Genomic DNA, 23,946 nt, shown 5'->3' with positions numbered 1-23,946 from the left:
CAGTTATAGACCTTTCCCAGAGTCTGGAATTGTAATAAAAGTTATCTTGTTATACGTTTGGAATTCATTTGATTCAGGATATGCATATTTAGAGGTTGGGTTGGGTGATGGGGGTGGTCCGTCCATGGTCCTGGTTGGACTTGGGATGCCCATTACTACAAGGCCTTATTTTGGGTCGTGTCATTTATTGACTAGCAACCCTTGCATTCTCCCTTATTGGAGATTCAAATAAATCTAGGAAATAAGTATTTTCATAGCTTCATAGCAATAAAGTTCCATTCAGATAGAATATTGTTTGTCAGAATATAGATTGATGGCATTGTACTTTATTCATGACGAGATGATTTTGATATGTTCTCCATTTGAGCTATTTTACTAGAAAGTTATCCAAGACAAGACATTCCTAGTTGTTTCATTTCGCTAGAATACACAACAATTACTATTGTTTTTTGAAGTAATTATCTAAATTTCAAAATACAAAAACTTAATGAAAAGGTTGTTACTAGTGCAGAATAAACTTACACTAACATAATCATATTAAATGGAAAGCATTGATTTTTAAAATCAAGTGAAAACAAAGTAAATATTCCAAAAATGAACTGAATAACGTGACTTTAATGTCCTTGCACTATTGCTTTTTCTTGATCTATAATGATTTTGGTTATGTATATTTTCATTGGTTATGATGATAGGCCTCGTTATGCATGTCCATCTATTGGTAACTCCCTCTCTCCCCCCTCTCCAGTTGCCATACTAGTTTCCATACTCTCTATGGTTTTACGTTTTATTGCTTTTTTTGGATCCAAAATGAGCACGTAAAATTTATAATTCAAAACACTTAAAAAAGATATATTGAAGTAGAAATTTTTCATGTTATGAAAGCTATGACAGATGGTTGTCTGATGAAAGTTTCAGCCTGTAAATGCGACAGGTTATTTTGAGTCTATTTTAAAAATATGGTACGAGGATATCTTTTTGAGGATATCTAAATTAATTCCTAGGATATACTCAACTAATAATGAAAATGATTTTAAAATTTTTTGCAAGAAAATGAAAATATTGTACATTTGGCCAACTGAAGCCTCTAATAATGTAGATAATTATGTTAGGTACTTTTTGTTTCCACCTATCTTTCTGAAAGTTATCAGAAGCAATGTTAATCAAATGGTAGAGAAATTAACAAGTTTGTAATTACATTAAGTTAGAAGTTCTGGCATAATATTACCAGATTTAACAAGAAATTCTTTTATTTTGGGGTACATACAGGCTGATTTACAGAGTAAGGAATCCACAAATTTTGTTTCAGGCTAGGTCCCAAACAATAGACGAGCAGTTCTTTCCCTCCAAATATCTCCAAGACATGTCGGTTTTGGTAGTGGCAGAAAATATTCACCCAGTTCACCAGGTCCAACAAGAGGTTTTCCTTTACTCTAATCGGTCAAGAATTTATCAAAATAAACAAAAGATATTACTCTTTCTCCTGAGAACGAGTATCTCAAAATCCTAGAAGAGGAAGCAGTTGGTAGAATCTTTCTAGAGACATGTGATGATGATAATGCTTTCCAGATGGAGTGCAGATGCAAAGGTGACCTAAGACTTGTTCGCGAGGAATGCAAAACAAGTGGTTTAACATGAAAGGGAGAAAAATTGTGATGTTTGTCGATAGGAAGTTTCTAATTTACTTGTGACTTTGTTGTTTATCCCCAATACTAATAAACAAGATTTAACACTACAATTCTCAAAGAATAAGGTGGACATCAAATGGATTATATTTTGAATAGATCACTGATCAATATTATGGCTTGTTTTGGATAATATTGTGGGATTTTATAATGAAGCTTAATAAACACCTTTTCATAAATGCCTTTTTTTGGATAACGCATATGACAATATATTTAAAAAGTTTGTTGAGACTCTTAACAGTTTTGGAGGTTTTGTTTGTAATTTTTTTTAGAAAAATTTTGGCTATCATAATGATGTTTAGATATTTTATCTTTTTATATTAATTATGTGATAAGGTCTATATCATTTTGTCTAAAGTCTATATATTTCAAATAATATATAGTTTTTCTCTAATTTTATTTATTTTGGTAAATTATTATAAAGTATTGATCTTATAATTATAACTATAAATTTATCTGTACCCAATAATTACACTATTCAACTATGAAATTTTAGTCGTAATTATTTTTTTGGTGACAGTTTCATTGTGATAAATTCCAGGTTAAATAGTGATGATTTTTTCTCCCTAGCCAGCAATGGCATTGCTCAGCCGTTTGAGGGCGGCGGAGTATCCACTTATTCAGAGTTAGTATCTCTATTCTTATGGCTTAGATACGGCGTCTCCAAAATCTCACTTTGATGATTACAATGAAGAGTATAAGAACACCAAGTGTTGTTTAATGGAGGAATCAGAGTGATATATTCCAGGAAAGATATTGCAGTGGGTGATAATAGGTGATCTAATGGAATAGATACATGCGTACACTCAGTGTCTATCGAAGCTTTTAGATTTTTTTTATATTTCTATTGGTTTAGTCATTCATCATGAGCTCCACCCTTTTTCTACTCTCTACAAGCAGATAGCAGATGTTGTTAGTCAAGGGAAACTTTTCCTAGAGGAGGTTATATTTGGTTTGTTATCAAAGAGGCTAGAAGAGGGATACTGCAGAGGTGAAATTGGATTCATCCTTGGTGGAATTCCTCGATCAAAGATTAAAGATGAGATCCCAGATAAAACTGTGGACACAGATTTAGTTCTAAATCTTAAATGTGCAGAGGATTTGGTGTCAAAGAAAGACAAAAGCACCAGGCTTTATCCTTTATTGGAATTCCTCTTCATGGAGATTTATGAAATTAATACTAGTCGTTAGCTAGAGGGTGGTCATTTTAGGCCTTTAAGTATCATGGACAATGTCTCGAGGAAGAACCTCCAGATACATGCAGGGTAGGTCAAACTACTACAATAGTACTATGTGTAACAAAGAAAACTACTTGATTTTCAAGTGGGCGGAGGACCTAGAGAAACATGGAAAGGCCTTTTGGTTGCTTTGCATATTCAGCAGAGGGATGCCACTGGTTCTGTGGAGCTGACTGCAGGGTGATGATTTGATTTTCTAACGATCTTCATTCCTTTTGCAAGAAAAATAGTTGTATGAAACATGAGTGTAACAAACACTTAAGTTTTGGGCGCAAATACACGTACTTTTTCTGTCGATAAGTTGAATCTAGTTCTTTCTACAGAAGATAGAAGAACTTTGAGATCATTAGACAAGCTTACATTATATATTTATGTGAATGCTTATGTTTGTAAAACTTCAAATCCATGGAATTCTTTATTTATTAGCTCGTGTTGTAGTGGTTGGCACCCATATAATTCTTATTCCTGGCATTTTCTGCAAAGACTGGCTGTCAAAGTTGTACATTGCACTTCAATAATATGCATTGTATTGTCCTAGTAAAAAAGTTTAAATAGTGACTTTGAGATCATTAGACAAGCTTACATTATATATTTATGTGAATGCTTATGTTTGTAAAACTTCAAATCCATGGAATTCTTTATTTATTAGCTCGTGTTGTAGTGGTTGGCACCCATATAATTCTTATTCCTGGCATTTTCTGCAAAGACTGGCTGTCAAAGTTGTACATTGCACTTCAATAATATGCATTGTATTGTCCTAGTAAAAAAGTTTAAATAGTGACGATAATACAATCATCGCTATTTATTTTAATTATTAGTTAGAAAAAGTCTGGACATGGTTAAATATATAATTTTGTGGCTAAAACTTACAATGATAGCTACAAACTCTAGTTGATCATATTTAATCTCGGTCTACTTAGAATGTTTCCACATGTGACAAGACTAGCACATTGACTTTGGACCCTTCCGAAAAATTCATTCGATAAGTTCACTTCACCTTCACCTTCAAACAATTATATCGATTCTATTTTCTATAGCTATATCGATATATAATGAATTTTCAATAATCATAAACACAAATAGCCAAAGATTAAATTATATTTATCTACGAAATATTTTCATTGCAAATAGTTAAATATTCAGCTACAAATTTGAAATCGTCACTATTTAACTGGCATATTTTGTGATAAAATTGTGTTGTCACTGAATCACAGGTTAATTAGAGACAACAAAATGCTCTTCACTAATCTTTTAAAGTATTAGTGACAAAAATTGATGTCAAAATTAAATATCAAATTTTATAGCTAAAACTTAAAATATTTAACTACAACTCTAATTTGTCATTATTGCGGCAACTTATTTTTTATGGATAAATCTTTTTGTGCTAAAATTATAACTGATTCAAGACATAAACATAGTTTGTGAAGGATCGGATACATTATTAGTGATAAAAAATGATGTCACTGAAAACTTAAAATTCATCTCTATTGATACTTAATAAATGGCGCCAAAATATTTTTGGTGGGAAACTTTAGAGGACAAAACTTTGCTACGAAATTTTATGTTTCGTCACTAAAAGTATGTGCTTCATGTATTTAGATACAAAATGTAATTTTCGTAATAAAAGTTGAACAATTAATAACGAATTCCATCTCATAGCTAATAATTTTGTACCTATATATATATTTTACTGTAGTTTTGTGTACAAGTCAAGCCACTTGCCGGTCTAACTTAAGCATAAGGCATTATGGCCGTTGAAGAAGCTAAATTTTGAGTGGAGTGATGTCGTACACTTAAGAATGGATAAGATAAATGATTTAGATGAATTCCACATTCGTGTTTATGAAAGTTCCGCCTTATATAAGGAGAAGATGGAGTTATACCATGATAATAAAATAGAGAAGAAGGTATTCCAACCTGGTGATATGGTCTTATTGTATAATTTGAGACTTTGCTTGTTTCCTAAAAAGTTGAAGTCTAGGTGGTCTGGACCATTCACCGTGGTTAGATTATTTCCATGTGGTGCAATTGAGCTAAAAAGGGATGATTATTCCCCATTCATGGTGAACGGGCATCGTGTAAAGCATTACAAGGGAAGCATGGAGGATTTGAAAATGTGTGAGAATGTTGCACTTGGAGAAGTCTGAGTAGCCAAGGGAGCTGAGTCATACCGTAATGTTAAATCAGGAATTGCATGGGAGGCAACCCATAGGCTCTTTGGTGAAGTCTGAGTGCCCAACATTCATATCTTGATTTTAAATCAACCATTTCTTAGGAGGCAACCCAAGGTTTTAGTGTTCACTTTGTTTCTATTTTGTATCTTAAAAGCATGGAAAAACACTAGAAGAATGGTAAAAATTAATAATGTTTAGGCAAATCCAGGTAATTGGACCTACAACCCTACTTATTGGGTTGTAGATCTAACAAAAGATATGCAAGTTGAGTCTTAAGAATCAAAAGCAACTTTTAGGTCTCTAAACTTTAACATAAAGTCCCTACCAACTAGACCATAAGTAATACCTATGGCTCGTAAGTTGGGGTCGTAGAAATCAGAGCTGAAACAGGTTATAAATCCAGCCAACGGTCCCTACCTATGGGCCCATAAATACTACCTATGGCGCGTAAGTAGGGGTTATAGGTAAGGAAACTTTTTTTTTAAAAAAATGGGTTAGGACTTTCTAACCCGACTCAGATCAGTAACCTAGGGTATAAAAACTAAAAACTCAACCTTTTAACACCCCGACTCTTAAAGTTCAAAAATCCCACATCAATTCTAACTCTCCACCTCTCATTCTTAAGTTTAAAAGGCGAAACCTATTCCACAACACCCCACATTCATGATTTATATTGAGAACCTAGGGATAAATCAAGTGTTCATCTTTTTTTTTCTATAGTCTACATCCAAGGTAAGGTTTTCTTGGTTCCAATCCTTTTGAAAAGTTGTGCAAGAACATAGAACTTAAAATTGCAAGTATCATAGACCTAAAATTACTAAATTCTCATAGTTTTTACAATATTTGAAGCCTAAAAATGGTGAAAATTAATGCGTTGCATGATTTTTGTTTTGGGAAGCCTGCGATCATAGTGAAAATTGAAGTAGAAGTTGATTAACTCAAATAATGTAGAAATAATTGTGGTAATTGAACTGATGCATGTTGTAGTGATTGAATTTGGTCTGAAAATTGAAAATTTATTTGTGTTGGATGAGAATTTTGCGAAAAATTTGGCATGCCCTTTATTGGGACCCATAAAAGCTACCTACGAGCACGTAAGTAATACCAACGAGCCCATAAGTGGTCATGTACGCATCAGACTTGAATACCTAATGGTCAAGGCATTGTATGCTACTTACGAGGGCTACCTATGGTCCGTATGTACTTCTACAACCCATAGATAGAGATAGTAGTTAACCTCTGGGTCAGAATGTCAAATTTTCTTCTTATTTTTTATTGTCATATTGTGTTTCAATCACTAATAGGTACTATGAGTGGTTTTCATGGGTTGGTTATTGGTCAAAACCATAACCAAAATAACTTAGTCAGTTTTAAATTTCTAAAACTAAACTAAACCAAACCAAACAAAAAAATAACCGTCAATTTATTTCTCATCGGTTTACTTCGATTTCATTCGGTTTATTCAGTTTATAACTTTTCCTATTGATAAAAGTTGAAAACTAAAAAAAAACAAATCTAATCTAACATATGAGATGTTAACCAAGTGTTGTATCTCAACTTTGAAACTAAGGTATTAACTGAGTGTTATACTTCATAAAAGCTATGAACAACGCCATATGAATGCATCTAAACAATATTTTAAAACTATATTTAATAGAGTGATATAATAAACCCCCCAAAAGGTGAACACATAAACTTCTTGCTCTACAAGGTTCAAAAAGAAATTTAAAATTAATGATTATCTATAGTCAAATGAATCTCAGCTATAAATTTCAATATACAACAAGATATTATTTTCACAATCAGTATCATTTGTCATTAAAAGTGTAAAATTCACGTAGAATCTAAAAAGGTACTATCAACTAGATGAAGACATGACTTAATGTGTTACGACTAAAGTTAAATCATGATTAAAATATAAAATGTAACAAATATTTATATTGTATTTATGAAAAATACATAAGTAATTATAATATATATATATATATCGTTTCAATTTGGTTATTTTCTTGGTTGTTTTAGAGTTAAACAACAACCAAACCAAATTAGTATCATTTTTTTAAAACTCAAAACCAAAACAAACCAAACCTAACAAAATATAGGTTTTTTAATCGGTTTGGTTTGGATTGTGGTTCGGTTTGGTTAAAAACAAAACCATGAACGCCCCTAGGTACTATAGCACCCAAGGCTACAACAAAGATGGGATTATAGTCCAAGTTGAGATATGAGTTTCTTGAGTGGGGTGGATCCATTATGGAGTATCCTATGAGTACAAATAGTACACCCTTTGTCTCATGCCAGAATCGTGGATAGGCAAAGAGGCAGGCTACAACCAAGGCATCTATTCATCCAACCAACTACTATTGTGTTTGGATCTTAGCCTACACCATCACAGGCAGCATAGTCAGGGCCCAAGACTTCACAAGCTTCTTTTGTCTGGACTGGACCCCAAATGAGCTTAATCACAACTTCACCACCATACTTCTCCAATATAATAAGGTAGAGGTAGAGATAGATTCTTGCTCTAGTAAGACGAAGGATATAGTTGGCCTCTACTCTGAGGTGGGGTCGGAGTCTACATCCGATTTAGGTGATAGTGAATATGCATCTAATTTTAATGCACCCTAATCTAATAAAGGTGAGAATACAACTTAAGCTCCTAAAGATGTCTTTGCTTTAGCTCAGGGTACTCAGGCTATTACATCTTCAGTATCTGCAATTAGGAGTTAGATTTCACATATGTCTTAGCAATCCCACTTGTGTAGACCATCCTAGGATGGTGTGTGAAGGGGATGAAAAGTATTTATGATAGAGACAAAACTATTTCTGGGTAGGGTGGACTACGACACGGTATTGTAGAGGAGACCAAAATTGATGTTGCCTCGTTGATATGTTCTCCAGACATACGGGCTTAATTTGAGAGATGTCGATTTGAGTTGATGATTCAAATTTTAGGTTCTTACTACCTAGACATTAATCTAGAGTTCTATTATTCAATGCAAGATTGGTGTATTTAGTTACCTCAACTAAGGGGACATGTGTCACGACCTAATTTATGAGTCATAATGGCACCTACTTTATCCCACCAGTAGGTACCAAAGCTCTAAGCAATGGGCTAACCTAGTGGAAATAGCCTAAATGATAGAAACAAAAAATTTAAAGATTTAAAACAACAAATGGTTAATCATAATAGTAATGACCTAATTTTTGGTGTTTTTTGTGAAGTATATCTTTCTGTGTGATTTAACTATTTTACCCCTGCTCGTGGTTGCATTGTTGTATTCTGGGATGTGGGGATGTTTGGTATAGTTTCCAATGTAATTTGGTGTGACATATGTGGAATCGTGGGTTTTGATGGCTCAAACAAACTTAAAGTTGACTTTGGTCAACATTTATTGATCTATGTGTCGGATAGAAAAATAGATAGGTTCAAAACATTTATTTTAGGTTGGTAACACTGTTGGTTTGTTTGGCTTTTATATCTCATGTTGATCCTTGGTTTGGAAAGTTGTAGAATTGGGTTTTAGGGGTCAACTTTTTGAAAACAACATCTTTTAAAAAATTTGATATCAGCATTGAATCTGGGGTGTTGAATTTGAAAGATTGTCATAGTTCGTTTTCTCTCTCAAGATTCTGGATGAATCTTAAAGGGTCTGTGAAGACTTGGAATTCTCCAAGTCTCTAGCTAGTGCACCTCAGCTGGTGTAGGTGATAAAGTGCCACTTTGGCCACATTAGCGACAGGTTCTGAAGCATTAATTTGCCACTTAAGTGGTTGGCTATCAGTGGGTAAGTGTGCTTTAGCGTCCTTGTCCTCTTTAACAGAGGGTGCTAAAGCGGCCCTCATCTTTGTCATGACCCGATTTAGGAATCGTGATGGAACTTACTCTATCCCTTAAGTAGGTGAGCCAAACCATAACCTAGAGTTAAACACAATAGGTTAACTTGGTAGAAATTCCCCAAAAGGGCCAGTTAGGAAATCCAACACATGAAATAAGGAAGGTAATAGAAATAGATCAAAAGATATTCAATACATAGATACCATCCCAAGACATGGTAGAGCCAGTACAAGAGCAACTATAAATACAACCCAATTATCTAAAATAGTCAATACAATCTATCTTTGAACTGGAGACTATACATAAGTAAGACAGAAGTAAATTGGTTACTATAATGCCAATAGCTCACCTTATCTCCTAAAATCAATACATCAGGAATGTCTATCAACCCTGGAAATTAGTACTCGAATACGCACCAAAAGGTAAAAAATTATTGTATGAGTACCAAAATAATGGGTAGTCAGTAGGCATCATCAATCGACTGGGCTAGATATATGTATGATAAAATACAAGATAATATAACTAAGTCATTGTAAGGAGACTAACCGGATAACCATTCTAACGTCGCTGCACATGGATAAGTAAGTAAACCTGAATAATAACATACATTATGTAAAGCATCAACACATGCAATAATAACTATGAAATTGGCCCCCATAAGCAAATTAGTGCATCAAAGTAAATAATCTCATTACAAGCCTGCATAAACCTGGAAGGTACAAAAAAGATAGTATAAACCATCACTGTAATTTAACAACTCTTATGATGCAACTAGAATTCATCCAAGTTATGCCACACCATATCCGCCATTTACCCACTTATCATTATTTATCGGCTAACCATCAATTATCAAATAGTCTCTATTAATCAAATAATTACTATTTATCATAAACCGTTAACTATCACTAATGTTTATATGCCAACTAATTACCATTTATCAACTAATCACCATTTATTATATATTCATGACATCACTAGAATTTATTCATGTCATTCCACGTTATTACTATTTCCTCATTTTTTGTCTTGGCTGGAATCATTATTGCCAATCTCACAACTAGATATCATTATATCATAAGGAGTATATCATCATGTTATAATATGTATATCCAGACTAGAATTGGTAGGTATAATCAACTTCATCATCATAAATATCATTCTTCATACTATAAGCTATACCATCAATATCTTTATCAATATCATAGCCATTCTCTAGACTTTCACCAGGTATAAATAATTGATATCATCATCATTACCTACACTTCAATTGGTATTTGCATATTTCATATAATAATTAAAATTATATAGTCTACTGTATCTAAATCCACTATTAGATGTTGAACAAGCTATAACTAACCCTAAGATAGCAAATTCTCTGAATAGAGAGCAACAAAGTGAATTCTACCTTAGAAACTGGCAACTAGGGTAAATTCAACCCTCAACTAAAGTGACTAAGGCAATCTCCTTACTATAAGAGTAACTAAATCATTTGCTACCTAAGCAAGAGCCTATAAGGTCAACTTCACCTAAGGTACGGTTAACTAGGCTAATTATTCCAAAAATGATATCCAAAATAACCTAAATGAAAAAACTAATCCAAAGTATTGCAAATTATTACACCAACACCTAAATATCATCCCAAGTCTAACACAATATAATAAACATACTATGAATTAGCTTAATCTAACAAGGGGTAAAACCTGGGCTACCTGGATGCTAATGAAAACTCAAAAGATCCACCAAATCACCACTTTTCCTATCTGAGAAGCTTCAGCTAGATGCCAACCTATCAAAAGTCATATTCTACTTATTAATATGAGAATAACAATACCCATATTGCAGCATTGTGCTTTGGATCCTAAAATTGTACCAAAATCCCATGTGAGTCCCACGCACGAGAATCATGTTTTCAAAAGCAACCCAATATTCCCTCATACTCAAGGAATCATTACCCTAAAAAATGGGTGAAATTTGAGCTATTTTGGGGATAAAATCAAACCCCCAAGGCTTTGAGATTTTTCAATAAGAAATGAGAAAATACACTATTAAATCAGAAGGTAATCGCATAAAGAAGTGTTAGACAAGCTCTAGAATCACCCACAAGCTCTAATTTTAATCTATCTCACCATTTACGAATTTATCTCTCTTGGAACGGATGAAGAATGGGCAAAATAGTGCATAAAGGGTCTATTTATACTGATACTATGCATTCGAGTATCAATATCATGATTTGCTCATATAAAATGCATTTAGCAATTATGATTTACCCTTCACAATCTTGATTTGAGTAGAACTCATTTGGAGATTGCAATTTACCCTTTGCAATCGCGGTTGAACTAGAAAAACTGGTGCACCAGATTTTTTTTCAAAATAGACTTCGACTGGGTTTTTTAAGATTCCTTCAAAACCCTAGGCGTGCAAACAAACTATGATACCATACCAAATTCTATGTTTTGGACTCAATGGCATTGTTGAACTTCCCATCCAAGGTTGTTTCATCAAAAAATAGGTCCCACTCCCAATTTCTATTTTCTTAACTTTTTGACAAAATTGGTTAAAATAAACCCGGGTGCCTCAAGATTTGAACAAAGAATCCTCCTAGCAAAAATTCCTTATTCCAAAGCTGCAGGAATAGTCAGAACTTGCATTCAAGGTTGTTTGGATAAAGTTTTTGATTGGTGTCTATTTGGAACCAGTACAGACTTCAAAAGAGGGAATTGATTCTAAAAAATATATGCATTGCCCGGAAATCGAACTGTCAATTCCAACAAGTCATTCATGACTTGGAGAAACTATGGAAAAGCTCGAATGGGGAAAATATGGAAAATAATTTGATGTGATGTTAAGATATCCACTACTAATAGAACTTTCATTCGCAAATGTTAAGGATTAGGACATAACTAAAACCTCAAACATACAAGGATACTAGGTCTGCATCTCGCTCTCGATCTCCCAAGTAGTAACCACTACTGGGCAGTGCCTCCAGTGAACCTTTACTATAGCAACCTTTATAGTACACAACCACCTGACATCACTAGCAAAAATGAGCATCGGCTCCTCCACAAAGGTCAACTAGTCATCAAGATGGACTCAATTCCATCTAAGCATATTGGATGGGTCAGCAATGTATTGCCGCAACAAGGAACATATAAGACTAGATGGACAGTAGAAAATTCTAAAAGTAAGGCTAACTCATATACCACCTCAATAACTGTGTAAGGAATATCGAAGGATCTAATAAACCGAGGGCTAAGCTTTTCCTTTTTTCTGAATCACAACACAACCTTCATAGGAAATACATAGAGGAATACCCGATCACCAACTCTAGGTCTCAAGGTGTGAAGCCTACGATCTAGATAGGATTTCCGCCTACTCTGAGTTACTATTAACCTATCATAAATTATCCTAACTCTATCTAATAACTCTAAAAGAAAATGGGTTCCACAGGGTCTAATCTCAAAAGTCTCAAACCATAAATTAAAGAATGACATCTCCTATCATATATATCCAAAAAATATGCCATGTCAATACCCGAATGATAACTGTTGTTGTATTATGCCAACTCTGCCAATGCTAATTGCTTTACCCATTTACCTCCAAAATCCATAAAACAGGCTCGGAGCATATCCTCAAGTACCTAAATAGTCTACTAAGACTGGATATCTGTCTGAGGATGAAAGGCAACACTAAGGTCTACCTGAGTGCCCATCTCCTCCTAAAAATCCCTCCAAAAACTAGAACTGAACACAAAACCCTGTCTGAAATAATAGATATGGGCATACCATACAAATAGGCTATCTCACGCAATTAGATACAGGCTAACCTCTCGGCACTGATGAGTGGTGAATTTACCACTTATTTACATGCAATATTTATGTATATTACCATGATTCAAATGTACAAATGAGACATGTGTGATTAAATGCACTAATATCCATATTTTGCAAGCATACAGGTTATGAGATGGAATGCTATAGATTTGAGCTAAAAAGGATCAAATGAGAGAAAAGAAGTTCAACTGGAAGACCTAGAACAGAAATAGGACTTAGTTACAGTGATCTTGGTCTAAGAACCACAATCAGGGCTAGTTAAGAAGGTCAGCAATAGCGATCACATGGATCTACCTGTATTTATGATAACCATGATCGCAGCAATTCTAGTGTGATCAAGATAATGCGGGATTAGGCATAAGGGTATTTTTGTAATTTTTAGCAACCGACCCCAAATCCTTTAAAGGCTTAAAACCCTTTACAATTTTGGCATTCTAGAGACTAGCAATATTTTGAATTTAAAGTTTAAACCCAAAATTGGGAAAGAATTGTATGTTGATTTGGAGACTTTGAATTTACTAGTTTCTAGAAGAATGGATGATTTGCACAACCCTTATGGTATAATTTTTCTCTGTTTCATAATGAGTAGCTAAATTTCATTATCTTAGGATTATGTTAAACTAAGGTGCAATTAGTAGTAGGTTTTGATTTATTTTTTTATGCTAGTTTGTTGATGATGGGTTCTACTATTATATGATTAAATTGGTTGGGATTTGTGGGTGAAAGCCCCAAATTCTCAAAATGGGGTTATGGTTGAAAACCCTAAACTCTTGAAAGCTCAAACAATCATTGAAAGAGGGATTTTGGTTAACTTTTGGAACCCACATCATCCTTGAAAGAGAGATATGGGAACCAAGGAAATAGTAGACAATTAATCGGTTTAGTTTACTAATTCTCACTATATTAGACATAAGACTGAGTATAAGGTTGACTATATCTTGGGTATTTCCTAGAAATAGGGATACCCAATTAAGATACAAGGTGAATATAAATGAAACACTTGTTAGGTATTAGTAAATTTAAATAGGTGAAATTCTTGAGGTTTTGTTGACAAGATAGCATCGATAACCCTAGACCTAGCCTACTATATTTTTAACAACTAGGATGTACACCAAATCTACACATACCCATACCTAATTTTCCATTAATTATACATAATCTTAAGATTCTCTTCATAGCAAAGTTGAATTACAATTGTTGCATAGTTTATGGAATTGAGTTACTATTGACACACACTCCCCCCCCCCCCCATTTTAAGTCTTGTTTTTTTTACTTATTTGCTCTTTTGGTGTTTTCTTAGTAAGTGTTAAGACCCATAAGACTAGAATTCTACTTTTCACTACTTGTGGGTTCGATCTCAACTAAAGTTGAGACATTGAGAATGACCATCCTCTATCAAATTGCATGGTATCGATAAGCGTTATAAAAATGGTGTCATTGCTTGGGAGTTAAATTTAGTTTTCACTTGTGCGGTATTGATTATCACATAGGGCATACCCATAGTGCTATATATTTTTTTTGGTTTTTATGTTTGTTTCCTTCTCGGTGATCTCCGTAGCAATAATGGAACCATGAGTGACAATGTTTGTCAAACTGGGTCTTTTGATGGCCCCCTTGATGATGAGGAGAAACTCAATTACATTGGTCGATCAGGTGCTATCTGTTTCCCACATACTCATGGAACAATGTCTTTTATTTTATAAGCGTCATTTGCATATGCTATAAATAAAGGGATTTTTTGGGGGAAAAGCCTATGACGACCCCAATTTGCATTTAAAGAACTTCATCGAAGTGCATGCAATCTTTGATATTACACACATAACCCAAGAGTCCATCCAGTTTCATATTTTTCTATTTTCTCTAATAGGAGAGGTGGTACTATGGCTTTGATATCTTTTAACTAGGTCAATCACTTTATGGGAACAACTCACTGGTGACTTTCTTAAATGGTATTTCCCATATCCAAAATGCTCCAATTTAGGGATGAGATCATCAAATTTAGCCAATAGAGTGGAGACACTCTGTATGAAGTATAGGAAAGATTTAACAGAAAACTAATTAAATGACCAAACCATGAGGTTCTGGAGAAGATGCTTCTCCAATCTTCTACCAAGCTCTTAATATGCAAAAAAAATTATGGTAGACAATGCAGTGGGGGGCTCTTTATGAAGGTAAATTATCATGTTGCTTCAAATTTGATTGAGGAAGTTACCAAGTAAAACTGGGGATGGCATACTCGAGATGCCAAAGTGCCAAGAGGGTCTCTTACTAACTCTGTAGTTGACAAGAAAGATGGATGAGGAAAGAGGGGAGAATATGGCAAATATAATGACACAATTGGAGATTTTGAAAAAAAATGTGATGGCCACACATAAATGTTGTGGCATCCAAAGCCTATGATGAAGAAGAAACAAAGAAGCTTGATGAGGAGATTCAGTATTTTGAAAATTATGCGGGGGTTCCCTCCCCGCTATCATAAGCAAGGTGGGAATGAAGGTTGGATGGACCATGAACGTGATAGTGATAAGAGCGATACAGATCATGAAGATTATGACCGGTATATGCCACATCATAATATAGTGAAGAACAAAGATGATATAACCATTGACCCTGACAAATAAAAAATTGAAGTTGTCTTGGCGAGGATTTGATGAGAGTAGAAGGAATGGACAAAATGGTCTGTGAAATGAAAAGTGATTTTTGCAAATTAATCAAACTGTGGTGTCCCACTCCACCTCCATTAAATAATTAGAGACTCAAATCAGGTAAATTTCTACCCAATTAAATGCTAGGCCAAAGGGTGGTATTCCTAGTGATACTATTGTGAACTTGGAGAATGAAGCTCGATTTTTAGCAATAGTCACTAGGAGTGAGAAGTCCCTTGGTGATCACTTGAAAGAAGATTTAGGTGAAAAGATGCCTAAGGTTAAGTCAAAATAAGTTCCACCAAAATCTCAAGAAGATGAAGATGAAAAAAAACTGGTGGAAGTTGATTGAAGATGTGCTAGAAAATAAGAAACCATAAAGTTATGTTATTCCTAAAATACAAGTCCCTCCCCCATTTCCTAAAAGGCTTTAAAGAAAAGAGGAGGGTGATAAACTCAAGAAGTTCATGGCTAAGCTTAGCAACCTCTTTATCAATATCCCATTGATAGAAGCAATTTGAGAAATCCCAAGATATTCTAAGCTCATGAAGAAGTTGATGTGAAAAAAGAAGCTCATCAAAGGTTACACAATCAAAGTGACCCATGGTTTTAGTGCTGCCATAAGTATCCAAATTCCATAAAAGAAGGAAGACCCTAGAGCTTTTAGCATCTCTTGAAACATCGAAATACATATGTTTGAGAAAGCTCTATGCGACCTCAGTGTGAGAATAAACCTCACGCATCATTGACAATAAGATAGTATTAGACACCCTAACTCCAACATCTATGAGACTTTTAATGGAAGATCATTCTATCATGAGGCCAGTCGGGATTTTGTTTGATGTTCTAGAATAAGTGGACAAATTTATACTTCCAGCAGACTTCGTGGTTTTAGATTTTGAAATAGATGTAGAGGTTCCCATTATTCTTGGTTGAACTATATTATCCACCAAGAGAGCTATTACTGAATTAGGGTTGGGTAAAATGATGTTTAGAGTTCATGATGAAGAGGTCTTTTTTTGAGTATGAAAACCAAAGAAATAACTCATGGAACTTCAAGTAATATCATTGATTGATGTTGAAATCAAAGGAGTGAATGAGGGGGCCCTTGAGGACCCATCTTGAGAAAAAATGAAGATGCCATGCCTCGATGTAAACTAAGGTACTATGTGGGAGGCAACCCATAAATGCCATGAGAGTTGCTTTTATTCCTTGTTTTCACTTTTGTAGAGTAAATTTTTGTTTGGTCAGTTGATTAACCTATGCATTTATGGTGCTATAGAGGGTGATGGATGATCTTTTGAAGGCGAATGTGTCAAATTTTAGCATATTGAACTAAACAGGGTAAAATCTATCAAAATGTGAAATAAGCTGAACAGGGAACGAAATGCCCTCAGCTAATGTGATCGCGGGTCATTGGCCACAATTGTGATCACCCGCGTGTTTGTGATTGCAGAACCTTACCTGCTATCATGGTCACATCATTTTTATAACTATCCAAACCCCCACTTTCTCTCAAAACTCCCTTCTCAACTTTTCTCTCTAATAGACCCAGTTCTGGCCAAATTATGAGTGTTCCAACAATATCCTTGAATTCTTATTATATAAGTTAACTGGTAGGTGCCTCAAATTCATGCCTTGATTATGGAAAATAGGCCATATAATGCATATTATTGGGAAGGCCTGAAATTATGTTTTTCATGCTTAAATGCTTCGTAAATTATACTTGTAAGGTGTTTAGCCTCTAGAATATTGTGTGTAAATTAGTGGAGAAGCCTTGAGTACCCAAATTTTTGCGTGAAATTAAGAAAAATGAAGAGTGCATTTGAAGTGCATGATAGGTTTCCCATATGAGTATTCACTAATGGTTTTTGCATTCTAGGGGATTAATCGAGTACTTAGTGATTTTCTTCAAAGTTTTTAGTGTAAATCCTTGTTATCTAAAATTCCTTGGGATTCAAATTTGAATGTTTTGACATTTAACAATTAGGTTCAAACAGGCCTCAGATGCCGCAATCGCGACTCTATAGACCATAATTAAGGTAATCAAGGCTAATTTTCTGCATGTGCAAAAAAATTTCCACTTGTAATTTTTTTCCAAACACCTCCAAGTAACTATCCAATGAGCTTTAGTGGACAACATAGCATAGTTTGTGCAAGAATATGTTAATAGTTGATTTTATTGTGTTGTCTATTGTTTTAAGGAGAATCTCATGGAGAAATACAACCAAATCCAATTCATGGTACCCGAGTGCCACACTCACTACTATGGTGATCTTCCAAGTACAAAGATGATCCCAAAAAGAGGAACATGCTTGGAGAATATGCCAAAAATGATTGGCAGGATTGTGTCCATAGGGTGGCGATGTTTCACCTTGGATCCTTGCAAGGATAATTATCAATGGGCCCATGAATTCTATGCAAACCTTAGCATAATGTATTTCTTAGATCTATCCTACATGAATATCAAGATCCGGGGGAAAGTGGTGGACTTCAGGGTAAATCAAATCAACGCTATTTATGGGTTCCCAAATGCAGACATGGGTAAGTTTGAAGAAAAAGGGTACGAACTGGGAAGTTGGTTGGAAGAAAGATTATGCCGCAGGAAGGAAGTTTCATGTGCGGCAACTAAAAGTAACGTCCACGTTAATGACTTCTCTATTGAGGCTCGAATTTAGATAGACATCATATGTAGTTGAGTCTCCCCTTGCACCTATATGATAAAAGTCACAAATATGTGGGATCAGATGGTTGCTTTCATTTTAGACAACATTTTTTTGGATATTGGTTAGCTCGTGGTTTCTAAAATAAAATTCTTCAAGAACCAAGGTGGGACACATCTCTTCTTCCATTTTTGATTATTGAGTTTTGTAGAAGAGATGGGGTATATGAATACTTTAGATATAATTGGGTGCACTTGGGCACCTTTATCTATTCTTTGAAAATTTGAGGAGAAGAGACACCGGGAAAAAGCCAGAAAAGGAAGATCAATTTGGGGAAGTCGACATATCAGAAGCTTGAGTCTTGTAGCCCATAAAATACTGAGAGTCTTAAGGATACTAGAGTTGATATTGTGGCCATTCGGGTGATCATGTCAGGTCTATCCCTGGGGCCAGGAGATCCCTCTACCACCCATGATTTATATGTATCCCAATCAAATTATGAGGAGTATAGAGAGGACTAAAAGAATCAGGGAGCTAACATTAGTAGGCTTGAGAGAGCCTGTTCATCCTTAGGGGAGTCATATCGTTATCTCTGAATTGGACATAAAAAGATGGTGAAAAGGAAGAAAAAGAGAGATAAGTTCTATATCAACATGTGAAAGGGGGTAAAGGGCTTATAAAAGGTCTTAAAACCCCATGATAGAATCACTTCCTCCTAATAAAGAGTGACGATGAGGTGGTAGCCGAGAGGTCTAGGCATGAGGATGCCGATGATGATGTAGAGTCTACAAATAAAAGAAGTTCTTAATGTGGCTTTAGGGAGCACCCTTCTCTCTTCTTATGCTTTATTGTTTATGTACTGAGGACACTGTTAGCTACTTAGTTGGGGGTGTCTATCTCTTTATTTATTTCATTTGGGCTTGTATTATTGATATTTTTGATGTTTTTATGTTCTTTTGGGTTGTAATATTCGGTCACTCTGATGGTGCCCATATTTGTATGGATCGGTTATTTTGTTTCATTGTTAGATTTTTGTGTTATCTTCATTTTGTTTGTGATGATATTCGATAAACATTTCCCTATGATAGATTAAGTGAAAACCTTCTTAAGGGAAAAAGGTCATCATTATGGTTTGAGCCATGGATGCAGGGGAAGTCTGAGTACCCATAGCATCAAGGTCAAAAATGCAAGCGAACGCTGAGTACCTATGGCATTTTGGCATTTGGTATCACAGTTGGACATATGGCAAAGTCTGAGTAACCATATGGTTTTCCCATGTAAAAGCCAAAATGTGAGATGAAGGCTTACATTGGTACCATAATTAGAAAATCATGTGCGGTGCAAATGCAAAGCAAACATTACCCACTATCGAAAAAAAATTTCTTGAGAATTTAATGATACGGATGTGAGTAATTATGTATCGACACTTTTTTTTGTGTTGTGACTCCAAAACTTTTGTCTTTTAAAAATTAGGAGATACTTCATTTCTGTCTCTAGCGGAAAGGGTAATTGAGCCTCCTTGGTGAATTTTGCATGTATTGTGTGGTGACATTATTTGTCCAAATCTTATGGGTACTTTTACCATCTATAACTTGCCACATTAGTCTCTCAAGGCTAATTTTTACTATACTTGGTTGGTGAGAAGATCTTAGTCCATCTTTGTGACATTGGAAGTTCACTTTACCCTAAAAAGCCTACCCTTGCATAGATGCTATCCCTAGTCACCCAATTTGAGCCTTTAGACCTTTCCTTGGAAAATATATTGCAAGCCTGAGCCTTTTAATTTATCGCTCTTTTGAACCCTACCCTCCTTGAACTTAAAATTACAACTTGAGGGTAGAAGCCTAAGTTGGGGGTGATAATTATTGAAAGAGGTAACTTTAAGCCACAAAGTTGTAAGTGAGTGCCTAAGATCTTAAATATTGAGAACAAATGAGAAAAAGGGAAAGGATCCAACAATGGAAAGAGAAGAACAGGGATCCAAGAAAAAATAAAAAGAAAATGGGTCAACCAAGGAAATAAAAAGTGGGCACATGTGTAAAGAGTAAAATCAAAAGAAGTGGCTCATGATCAAAATTTGGATGGAATAGTCTGATATAGATGTTCATGGAGGGTATAAACACGTTGTTCCTAAAGTATATCCTACCCTACTCTGAACCTATGTTACAAGCTAAAAAAATCCGTTCGTTATTTCCAATTGAGTATTTTCATTGTAGTGGTGATTGAAAATAGGGGAAAGAATATGGCATGGTACCTGTTAGCATTAAGATTTCATGAGAGAGAGAGTGTTAAACACTTAAATTCCTTGTTGCATAATTGATGACTTGGTGTGTGGAATTTTCTTTCTTCTGAGGAGGCATAGAAAATAAGTCATGCTGGGTGATTTTGGTATCTACGACAAAAACAAGGCAAAAAAGGTGTATAATGTAGTTGAGGTCAAAGGTGAGTCATCTTTAAAGTATTAGTGATTGTTGAATGGTTTCTCTTTAAATTTCTTGTATCCTTGAAAAATCACATTTTATGTTGAGGGGTGTCATGAAAATAGTTTTGCCTATGTTTGAATAGCTAAATTGTGGTATTAACTAATCTTGAAGTCATTATGATCATTGGGTCATTCAATATGGGCATAAATATGCATAGAATCATGGTAAGAGGTAGTGTTTTTTGAGAACAAATAAATCTTTAAGTTGGGGTGTTGATGAGTGGTGAATTTACCACTCATTTCCACTCAATATACGTGCACATTACCATGATTTTAATGTATAAATGAGACATATGTATGATTAAATGCACTAATATCCATACTTCATAGTCATAGATTTTATGAAATGTAAAGATGTCAACTTGAGCTAAAAAAGATCAAAAGATAGAAAAGAAGTCCTGCTAGAAGACCTGGAGTAGAAATATGACTCAGTTACCGCGATAGCGGTCCGAGGGCCGCGATCGCGGCTAATCAAGAAGGTTGGCAACCGAAATAACTTGGATATACCTGCCGTCGCGGTTGTCGTGATCATATCAAATCCAGTGTGATTGCAGAAATGTGGTATTGGGCATGGGGACAGTTTTTAATTTTCAAAAACCGACCCCAAATCCCTTAAAAGCTTAAAACCCTTCCCCATTTTGGGCATTCTATAAACTAGCAATATTTTGAATTGAAAGTTTAAACCCTAAATTGGGAAAGATTTGTAAGTAGATTTGAAGATTTTGAATATAGTAATTTCTTAAAGAATGGATGATTTGCATAACCCTTATGGTATATTTTTCTGTCATTTCACCATGAGTAGCAAAATTTCATTGTCTTGGGATTGTATTAAATGAAGGTGCAATTAGTTGTGGGTTGTGATGTATTTATGGTTATGCTAGTTTGTTGATGATGGGTTCTATTATTGTTTGATTAATTTGGTTGGTATTTATTGGTGAAAGCCGCAAATTCTCAAAATGGGTTTGGGGGTGAAAACCCCAAACTCTTGAAAGCTCAAACAATCATTGAAAGAAGGGTTTAGGTGAACTTTTGGAACCCACATCATCCTTGAACGACGGATGAGGGTTTTCATAGTTAGTATTAAGACCCATAAGACTAGAATTCTACTTTTTACTCTTTAAGGATTAGACTTCAATAGAAGTTGAGATATGGACAATGACAGTACTTTACCAAATTCCATGGTATATGTGAACGTTATCAGGAATTGATGGACATCTGAATAGGAAGGAAATGTGCAAATTTAGTCAACCGATCTACAATGACCCAAATTCCATCAGAACTACGAGAGTTGTAATGATAACTACTGACAAAATCCCTGGAAATCCACTCACAGTTCTACTCGGGAATAGGCCATCTCTGAAACAATCTACCTAGTCGTTGATGCTCAGCCTTCACCTGCTCATAACAAAGGCAACGAGCTACATAGTCTTCCATATCTATCTTCATGCTACTCTACCAATATGCTATTTCAAATCTCTATTCATCTTAGTTATTTCCAAATAAATAGAATATCTAGAGTTGTGACCCTTATGAAAATTAGATGGATCAAGTGATGAATCTTCAAAACACAAATTTTGCTATGAAACCTCAAAACACCATCACAATTTATGGTGGTCCTCTTGGACTCACCACTCAACACCTGATCACAAAGGAAGTAAAACTTAATATCCTCAAACTTACGATCCCAAATCTACTTAAAAAGGAAAAAGCTCACCTCAACACTAGAAAAAGTTCATAGGATCTGAAATATTGAGGCGAACCATCAAGTTGTCTAAGGACTGAATGTCCTTTGCCAATGGACTTTGAGAAACTGAAATACTAGACAAAATCCCCATACTCACCTCCTTTCGACTCAATGCTTCTTCTACCATATTCTCCTTGCCTGGATGATACAAGATAGAGGTATCATAATCCTTAAGAAACTCCATCTATCTACCTTGTATAGTATTAAGCTCCCTCTAGGTTTAAAATGCTCCAGACAACAATGATTGGTGAAAATTTCACAATGCACACCATAGAGATAATACCTCCAAATCTTAAGTGCAAGAACTACTTCCTCTAACTCTAAATCACGAGTGGAGTAGTTGAACTCATTCTCCTTAAGCAACCTCAAAGCATAAGCAATGACAAGACGTTGCTTCATCAACACATTACCAAAACCAACATCGAAACCATCAAAATTAACAGTGAATCCCTCACCCCCTATAGAAGAAATAGAATAGGAGTTGAAGTGATAAAATCCTTGAACATTCCAAAGCTCAACTCTCAATCCTCGAACCATAAAAAACAAACATCCTTCGATTCAATCTTATCAGAGGTGCTAAAATGATAGAAAAGCCCTTGATGAATCATCTATAATAACCGACCAAACCAATAAAAACTATGAACCTCGATTGGAGATGTAGGCCTAGCCCAATCACGAATAGCCTAAAAAATTATCGGTACTACCATAATCCCATCCTTAGACACCACATATCCAAGGAATGTCATCGACAAAATCCAAAACTTAAACTTAGAGAAATTGGAAAAAAGCAAATGATCACTCAAGGTCTAGAGCACAATCTTGAAATGTTGTGTATGCTCCTCTCTACTTTTGGGGTACACAAGAATGTCATTGATAAACAAAAACACAAAGGAATCAAATAAGGCTTGAACACTCAGTTTATCAAATCCATGAATGCAGATAGGGCATTAGTCAACCCACAAAGAATTACTAGGAACTCATAATGACCAAAATGGATGCTATAACCTATCTTTGGGTTATCCTCAACCTGAATCCTCAATTGATGGAACCATACCTCAAATCAATCTTAGAAAATATCGATTCACCCTGAAGATGGTTGAACAAGTCATAAATGTGAGTTATAGGATTATAGTTCTTTACTGTCAACTTATTAAGCTGCCTATAATCAATACACATACACATGGAGCCATCTTTCTTCTTCATAAACAACATAGGAGCTACCCAAGGAGACACACTTGGTCTAATAAAACCCATACCAAAAAGATCCTAAAGCTTACAATTTAGCTCCTTAAGATTGACAAGAGCCATATGGTAAGGTTCCATAGCAATAAGTCAGGTACAAGGCTGATGATTAAAAACAAACTTCTTATGGGCAGGAGATATACAATAAATATTCATAAGAAAAACATCAGGAAAGTCATAAAACTATAGGGAGAGAGTCAAGCAATGGACTCTCCACCCTAATATTATGAATATAAGTAAGGTAAGACTCAGAACCTCTCAAAATAAGTCTCATAACACATATATAAGAAATAATCCCCTTCGGCTCATGGCTAACAGCTCGCTTCCATACAACTGGGGGTATACTGGGCATGGCTAATGTAATGGTCATGGCAAAGAAATCCATGACTTCATGATAATAAGATAACC

The 23,946-nt window shown here is 35.0% G+C and overlaps 1 pseudogene; it reads left to right on the top strand.

Annotated features, from left to right (window-relative positions):
- Window positions 1–2,258: 2,258 nt before the first annotated feature.
- LOC107872506 lies at window positions 2,259–3,104 on the top strand (annotated as a pseudogene).
- Window positions 3,105–23,946: the final 20,842 nt, after the last annotated feature.

This window comes from Capsicum annuum, chromosome 5 (assembly GCF_002878395.1).
Source record: "Capsicum annuum cultivar UCD-10X-F1 chromosome 5, UCD10Xv1.1, whole genome shotgun sequence".
Taxonomy (NCBI): Eukaryota; Viridiplantae; Streptophyta; class Magnoliopsida; order Solanales; family Solanaceae; genus Capsicum; species Capsicum annuum.
This window is presented reverse-complemented; position numbering and strand designations above follow the sequence as displayed.